General features: G+C 54.4%; 1 non-coding gene and 1 pseudogene across 1 annotated transcript; both read right to left on the reverse strand.

Moving 5' to 3' along the window:
• Positions 1-2,005: 2,005 nt before the first annotated feature.
• LOC143187977 (large subunit ribosomal RNA) lies at positions 2,006-5,628 on the reverse strand (annotated as a pseudogene).
• A 1,355-nt stretch (positions 5,629-6,983) lies between these two features.
• On the reverse strand, positions 6,984-7,138 carry LOC143187969 (5.8S ribosomal RNA). Its single transcript, XR_013003404.1, has one exon. It is a non-coding gene; the product is annotated as a 5.8S ribosomal RNA (ribosomal RNA).
• Positions 7,139-8,880: the final 1,742 nt, after the last annotated feature.

The following is an 8,880-nucleotide window of genomic DNA, read 5'->3' on the forward strand; positions in this document are numbered from 1 at the left end:
ATGCTCTGGGCTTGCGTGTCCTCCTCGGGCTTATCGTCCGGGATTAACGCGTCCAGTAGCGTGAATGCGGTGGAGTGCCAGTCCATCGTATGGCCGTTGTGCGTTCGAAGGTTGGACACTGCCGTCTCAGCGCGAAGCTTGCTTTGGTTGATCTTGTACACAAGACCCCATGGTTCCTTTCGTCCCTGCTCCGTCACAAAGTTTTTCCAACTCTGCAACTTCGCAGTTCTTACTGCGGCTGAGTAGGCTTTTCTCATGGTTTGATACTCAGCCTTTTTAGCCTCTTTCTCCTCCATGCATCTCTCTTGCTGGAAGGCTCGTCTAAGTTTATAGACTTGCCTTTTCCGTCTCGTCAAGTCTGGCGTCCACCATGGGACTGACTTTGAGTGCCAACGCTTTTCGCGCATGGAGCTCTCGCACGCGTGGATGACCGATTGCTCGATATCCTGCGCCAGAGATTCAACGTCCGCCCTGCGACTCAGATGAGTGTAGGCGGTCAACGACTCCATTCGCTCAAGCAACGCCCGATCAAACTTTGCCCAATCCGCACTGCGTGTGTGGAACCTACCTAGTCTGGCCTGATTCTCACTCACGTTAGCGAACACAAGGTCAAATTCGATCGCTCTGTGATCACTAGTTGTCCAGTCCTTGCGGACTTTCCAACCTCTCACATTTTTTGAGAAGTCACTTGTCGTCAATGTGACATCGATCCAGGACTCGCCGGTCGGGCTGGAGTACGTCGGAATACTTCCAGCCTCGTTCAAAATAACCAGGTCGTGCTGCGCGATAAACTCTTCGAGCTTCTCGCCTCGAACGTCAATTTTCGTTCCGCCCCACATAGGAGACTTCGCGTTGACGTCAGCCGCAATCACGACCCGCTTATGGTGGAGGGCACAGAGTGCCTTTTCCAATCGTGCCAGACTTGGCTCAATGTCTTCCGAGCATTGAAAGTACTGGCTGATGAGGTAGAAGTTACCAAAACTACCGCTAATGTTGACGCATGACATGTGTGAGTCGCACAGGTGCGAGATTTTGACCACAGACACCCCTGGGTTTCTGACGGCAATTGCCGCCATCACCGGGACTGCGCCTGTGACTACTTTCGTCGCAACCCCAAGGCCGGGTACGGTGCCCCGAGCACTGTAGGGTTCCTGAGCGAGCAGCACATCGATGCCTTTGTCGCGCATAACGGCGTTCGTTTCGTCCAGAACAACTCGGGAGCGCCGCATATTATGCTGCAACACCCGAAGTCTACTGATTGAACCGTGTTTTGGTCTTCTAACCATAATTGGTCTGCGAGATTACCTGCACAGAAGCGGCTTGATAAGCCGCACAAGTTATGTCTCTCGACCTATGGTTGTGCTTCTTGCCCTCTGCTTTGCAATTGGAGCAAACGGGAGGTTTGTCCTTGCTTTTGCAGGTGGCAAAGGTATGCCCCTTTTCGGAGCAGTGACCGCAGACCTCATCCGATCGGCAATGCTTCGCTGTGTGGCCAAAGGCTTGACACTTGAAGCAACGGGTGACACAGATGTAGTCCTGTACTCGACAGGACATCCAACCTATGAACACCCGACCAGAGCTCTTGAGTCTGTTGCGAACCATTGGGCTCACCTCTACGACCCAGTTGGCAGCCTCCGACTTGCCTTTCGGTGTGGTTGCAAACCGCACCTTCAGGCCAGAGGACACATCCTTCTGAGTCAGATCAGCCAGGTTCTGCTTCCAGATGCTCAAGCCGACGTCTTCCTTTTTCACCGCCTTAGGAACGTCGTACACAATAAGTGTAGGGTTCCTCTTAGACGGGACGGAGACCGAGAGTCCTGCCTCCTTAAGTTTGCTACTCCCTGTGAAAGCAGCGAGATCCTCTTTGCGATCTGTCTCGACGGCGATGCCACCGTTGTGGATGCGTCGAACTGACTTCACGCGGATCTGCGCCTTCAGCGGTTTCACCAAAGACAGAACTTTACGCTTGGTCGCGTCGCTGTCCTGTGCTTTGCCCTTCGGCGGGAAGATGCGCACCACATTGCGTGGCGGCTGCACCGGAGGGAATCTCGTTAATCCATTCATGCGCGTCACTAATTAGATGACGAGGCATTTGGCTACCTTAAGAGAGTCATAGGGACGACCGCCACCGGGGGGTCTGGGGGGTTGGTCAGACCCCCCAGCCGTATTCCCGGCGGGTGTTGCTGCGATGCCGGCATCCTTATTACGCTAGACTAGGGGTGCAAACCGGGGATTCTCCCTTACATGGCACGTTAAGGCGGAACTCTGCGTACCACCGGACAATCACACCCTTCAAACGTAGGAAGCTCAGACACCGCCCTACTCCTCTGACTTTGCGCGCTGGTACGGCAGGCGGCACCGCCAGACGACTGATACCGGCAGGGCTCGGATACTAGCGGTCGGCTCAATGCCGATCCTCCGACACCTCAAACGCCCTGTGGGCTGCGTCTGGGGAGGTACACCGAAGTGTCCCCCCCTTAAGGGCACATGCGCGTCACTTATGGCACGAGATCCCTGTAATCCTGTCCTCTCGAAGCCAGCTGCCCCTCAGAGGCCAACACCGATGAGGGGGCACCGTTAGCCAGCACGGTGGGGCTCCCCCTCCCCCAAGATACTCATGTCGGCAAGGCTTCCCAAGCCACGTTTGATGAGTTACCGCCGAGGACGCTTACCGCGAACCTCTACCACACATCTAGTTACTGGCCGCGCCATCCGTTGCCCACGGATGTGGGATTGGGCAGGCAACGACCAGTTTTAGGGGTAAACGGCGTGTGGTCTGCAAAGAGGACTCGTCTCGGATACTAGTCGTGAGTGACACACGCCCGACACCTCAAACGACGGCCTCACCGTTTACCCGCGCTTTTTTGAATTTCTTCACGTTGACATTCAGAGCACTGGGCAGAAATCACATTGCGTCAACACCCGCGGGGGCCATCGCAATGCTTTGTTTTAATTAGACAGTCGGATTCCCCTGGTCCGTGCCAGTTCTGAGCCGAGCGTTGAATGGCGGCCGAAGAAACGACACGCGACGGCTGAACCGACGCGGAAGCCTCGCAGCAAGGAAGATCCGCGGGAGGCCAAGGCACGGGACCGAGTTCGGATCCCAGGACGTCGACCGAAGTCTAAGACCCTTCACCTCGCCCAGGCCCGGCACGTCAGCCAGACCCGCTTCCCGACCAAGCCCGACACGCCCCGCTCCTCAGAGCCAATCCTTATTCCGAAGTTACGGATCCAATTTGCCGACTTCCCTTACCTACATTAATCTATCGACTAGAGGCTCTTGACCTTGGAGACCTGCTGCGGATATGGGTACGAACCGGCGCGAGACCTCCCGTGGCCCTCTCCTGGATTTTCAAGGTCCGAGGGGAATATCCAGACACCGCAGCAACTGCGGTGCTCTTCGCGTTCCGAACCCTATCTCCTTGCTAGAAGTTTCCAGGGAACTCGAACGCTTATACAGAAAAGAAAACTCTTCCCAGATCTCCCGACGGCTTCTCCAGGTCATTTTGGGTTACCCCGACGAACACTCAATGAGGGCCCGGATGTTAAACGGTTCCGCTGCCGGGTTCCGGAATAGCAACCGGATTCCCTTTCGCCCAACGTGTGTGTGTCTCTTTTTTTTATCTTTCAATTTATCTCTTTGTATAATAATATGTTTGCAGACATTGATTTTAGGACACCACATTTGCATAGGATTTCTCTTAGGGCTTAGGATCGACTGACTCGTGTGCAACGGCTGTTCACACGAAACCCTTCTCCACGTCAGTCCTCCAGGGTCTCGCTAGAGTATTTGCTACTACCACCAAGATCTGCACCGACGGCGGCTCCAGGCAGGCTCACGCCCAGACCCTTCTGCGCACACCGCCGCGACCCTCCTACTCGTCAGGGCTTCATGGAGGACGGTCACCAGTAATGGCACCGTCCCTCCCCACTTGCCGCTGACGGCAGAGTATAGGCGCGACGCTTCAGCGCCATCCATTTTCAGGGCTAGTTGCTTCGGCAGGTGAGTTGTTACACACTCCTTAGCGGATTCCGACTTCCATGGCCACCGTCCTGCTGTCTTAAGCAACCAACGCCTTTCATGGTATCCCATAAACGTCGACTTAGGCGCCTTAACTCTGCGTTTGGTTCATCCCACAGCGCCAGTTCTGCTTACCAAAATTGGCCCACTTGGCACTCTAATCCGAAATCTCGTGGCTTCAATGAACCAAGCAAGCCAGAGATCTCACCCATTTAAAGTTTGAGAATAGGTTGAGGTCGTTTCGGCCCCAAGGCCTCTAATCATTCGCTTTACCAGATGAGACTCGACGCGTCCCCGAAGGAACGGAGGAGTGAGTGCCAGCTATCCTGAGGGAAACTTCGGAGGGAACCAGCTACTAGATGGTTTGATTAGTCTTTCGCCCCTATACCTAGTTCCAGCGATCGATTTGCACGTCAGAATCGCTACGGACCTCCATCAGGGTTTCCCCTGACTTCGTCCTGACCAGGCATAGTTCACCATCTTTCGGGTACCAACGTGTACGCTCTAGGTGCGCCTCTTCTCGCAATGAGAACGAGACGCCCCGGGAGTGCGGAGCACTATGCAGCGCCCATCCTCCCTCGGCCGACGCAAAGGACGACCTTCACTTTCATTTCGCCTTTAGGTTTACTCATCCCAATGACTCGCGCACATGTTAGGCTCCTTGGTCCGTGTTTCAAGACGGGTCCTGAGAGTACCCAAAGCAATAGCGCCGCCGACAGGTAATTCAAAGCTTGGCCAGTCCGAGGGCTCCGCCGGCTAACAGCTGGCCAGGCCCGTGAACGGGAAAGACGTCCGTACCACAGGGCAAACAAAGCTGACCGAGCTTGCGGCGGGCCTGACGCACCGTTCGAATGAGAAGACTGGTTGCGGCCCGATACCATCTGGGGGAACACCGTCGCGCAGCCGGTCGGGTCACCGAGGGTCCGTCGCGCACGCACAAGGCGACGCAACGGTCTAACCGCCCGGGCCGTAGACCGACACGCAACGGGTCGCGACGTCCTACTAGGGGAGAAGTGCACGTCTACGTAGCCGGAACGTTCGCCGTTGGCCGTAACATCCGTGCGCCCTCCTTGCGGAAAAGCGACGGACACCCCTTTCGGGGTTTCGCGCACCAACGGGAGCCAGCATTTGTCGACGATGAATCTCCCCTTTCGAACTTTTGGGTTTCTCAGGTTTACCCCTGAACGGTTTCACGTACTCTTGAACTCTCTCTTCAAAGTTCTTTTCAACTTTCCCTCACGGTACTTGTTCGCTATCGGTCTCGTGGTTGTATTTAGCCTTAGATGGAGTTTACCACCCACTTAGGGCTGCATTCTCAAGCAACCCGACTCTAAGGAGAGACCCTCCCGAGACGCGCACCGGTCGCTACGGGCCTGGCACCCTCTATGGGTAAATGGCCCCATTCAAGATGGACTTGGACGCGATGCAACGTCACGGGATAAACGGATCCTCCCGAACACTACATTTCCCTGCGGCAGTACCGCGGGATTCAGTGCTGGGCTCTTTCCTGTTCGCTCGCCGCTACTAAGGAAATCCTTGTTAGTTTCTTTTCCTCCGCTTAGTAATATGCTTAAATTCAGCGGGTAATCTCGCCTACTCTGAGGTCGTCGTATACGTGTTAAATATATCACACACGTAGAGTGATATATTTTATATATGTGTAAAAATGACGAAAGAAGCTGTGGCGTAATCCTCGTACAACGGGGGCACACAACCGAGAGAAGCGGACCAGGCAGAGTGTGTGAACGAATGTTACGAGAAATGGGAAATGAGAGAGAGACTTGAGATCATGTTCGATGCGTCGTCCCAACTTCGCCGTGTGCCTTCGGAATATGTTGTCGTAACGCAACAGCAGCGTTTCCAAAGGTAAGGAAGCTCCTCGTAATTCGCCAGAAGTGATCAGCGGAAAGTAAGTCACATCGTCCTTAATGCGCCACACCAAAGCATCTTCGCGTCTCGTTTAATTCGATCTAAAGGAGAGAGACTCTCGCCAGGCGACTGCCGGTATGGTTTAACGCCCGTCCGCTTGCTTTTTGTATAGCTTTCGTGGACTGGACGACCGGACTTGACGCGCGGTCTCTCTCGGCGATCGACTAACGCGAAGACATGGGGCGACCGGACGCTGCTACCTTTCCACCTCCTCCTTCTAGGAGAGAAGTCATCCCTATGTGATGAGTCATATATATGGCGGCTGTGTAAGCCTCGCCAAAGAGGATTCAGGATACAGAAACAAGTTGTAGTACAACACAACACATTCACGGAGCCACAAACGACTCGACCGAAACGTGGCCGGGGAAGATGCATCCCGGAACTTCATCGTTTCGACGAATGAGTGCCTCCTTTTCGCGTTGTTCCTGCAACAAGACGATCCCTCTAGAATCCCTGGGGCTCTGTTTCTCGTCATACATTTCTTCACCACACTACACGGGTGGGGTATACGCGATCTCGTGTTCATGCTCACTCGCACACCCTTTCATTGTCCTTCTCTGTAGTCTCACGACAAACTCTCTTGTGTGTCGTTGCGGGTTACGCACGCCTCTTTCTTACACGCATCATTTCAGACTACGTCGGGAGCGCGGATGAAAACTCGCACGAAAAGCGAACGCTGTCTGTTAACAATCACGAGGGTATTTGGCGAGACACGGAGGCTGGTCGATGATCGTACGTCCGCGCGCTTGCGTCCGGAGCGGTGCACATACACACACGGGCGGTCGACAAATTAAGCGACTCACGACGCCGTGTGAAAATTAGCACTCACGCAAGTCCGGAACGACAAAGCAACGACGATGACGACGATGTCTCCAGTCATCTGCCGCGTACACACAACCTTCTTCCCTCCATGACGTCTAGAGCGTATTCTCGCTTGTTTTCGTGCGACCGCGGCAAACGCCGACGAACGGTCCAACAATCGCTCGTACGTGACACCGAGATGCCAACGTAAGCAGTCTTAAGGTTACGTGAACGACCCTCAGCCAGGCGTGGTCCAGGAATTGTATCCGTGGACCGCAATGTGCGTTCGAAATGTCGATGTTCATGTGTCCTGCAGTTCACACGTTGACGCGCAATTAGCTGCGTTCTTCATCGACCCACGAGCCAAGTGATCCACCGTTCAGGGTTGTATTTTAATATTCTGTGTTCATGTATATATATATATCATACTCGTATATAGTTCTCGGGTTCGGAAGAATCCGAGACCCGCGCCTCCAACTAGCACACGGTCGATGGAGGTTCGGGCGTCGCGACACTTCGTCCGAACGAACGAAAGTGACGACACAGGGGTCTCTGGGATGCGGTTCCGCACGGAGACCGCCACGCAATTGCGAACGGTTCCCGTAACGGCCAGGCGTAGAGTACATTTAAAAACCTAGGATCAACCTGGAGAGTACGATGGAGCCGACGGGGATACCCCGATCAAGTGAACCACGTACATCCACGGTGTTCTCCTCTGAAACGACACCCCCCATTTTATTGTCGCAGCGCCCTGCACGTACGTATTCCCCTCCTGATTTGGATAGCCGATTAGAACGGACTTCGCAGCCGGCTTCGATCGGTCTTTCTCATCCCCTTAAATTCACACACAAATTCCATTATTCTTGGGAGTCAGACTCACGAAAGTCGAAGCTGTTAACAGCCGGTCCACAGTTGTTGTTCACACGGCAGGAATACGTACCCTACGGCCGCACATCGACGCGGGATACGTGTCGCGTCCTAGGTTACCCGGGCCCTCTCTTTCTCAAGAGAGGGTCCACATCCGCTGGACGGTTCGGAGAGAACAACGAGGTAAAGAGACGAAGAAACACCGGGAGCGGGATGCGAATGGGAAAACGTTTGCTTTCGCACTCGTGCGCTCATATCGGTTATTCTCCTTAACCTCTTCTTCGCTCGCTTTTCATTATTCCCACCGAAAATAGGAGAAACGGGCGCAGCCTCGCGCAAGCAGCTGGCAAGCACGCTCTCTCTCCTCTCTCTGCCGCGCGAGTATGCACCGTATATATTAGCGGCGGGTGTGTGACCGAAACATCGCGCAGCGACGGGACCATGTCTTCCATAAGATATGAAAGACCCCGATATCATGCTGTGGCGACGGGGCTATCGGAGATGCACCTCACGCAAGCGCTATATATATCGACGCAATGCTTACGCGCCGAGGAGGGAACGATACATCCCAAACTGGCGGGCTCTTTGTAAACGCTGGGACAAAGCCTCACGCAGGCAGTCGAGAAGGAACAGTTTCGCTCCATCGAAGATGCCGCGCGTACGTACAACGGCGGGTGCGACGAAGCATCGCGCAACGACGGGACAATGTCCTCCATGCGAAATTGCATGCAAGACCCCGATCATGTTGCCCGATGACATCGGTGATCGACACCTCACGCTAGCGTTGTAACTATCGGCAGCGTACTCACGACGGAAAAAAAAAGAAACGTTCTTCTCGAACTGGCGGGCTTCCTTTCCTTTCCCTTTGCGCGTTCCCCCTTTCTTACAAGGAGCCTCACGCAAGCAGCCAGAAGCGAATGTACAGAGCGAAGATGACCGTGGCAGCGGCGGGTGTTGCAGCGAATCATCACGCAACGACGGGACAATGTGTTTCATACGAGATGCATGAAATACCCCGATATCGAGTTGGCGATGGAATCAACTGGCACACCTCACGCGAGCGCTGCACGATTCATTATTCTTACACGTCCGTGACTATCGCTTTCGAGCTGGCGGGCTCGTGTGCGCTTATATGTTTGCCGACACAGCGTACGGACGGGAGCATCGAACTGAGTAACTGCGTACTCCGTATGTAAAGACCTCCTTCACGTAAGCCGTATGGCCGTTCGACATATTCTCTTTTTTCATTCTTAACACGCCAG

Source organism: Calliopsis andreniformis, unplaced genomic scaffold, assembly GCF_051401765.1.
Source record: "Calliopsis andreniformis isolate RMS-2024a unplaced genomic scaffold, iyCalAndr_principal scaffold0443, whole genome shotgun sequence".
NCBI classification, from domain to species: domain Eukaryota; kingdom Metazoa; phylum Arthropoda; class Insecta; order Hymenoptera; family Andrenidae; genus Calliopsis; species Calliopsis andreniformis.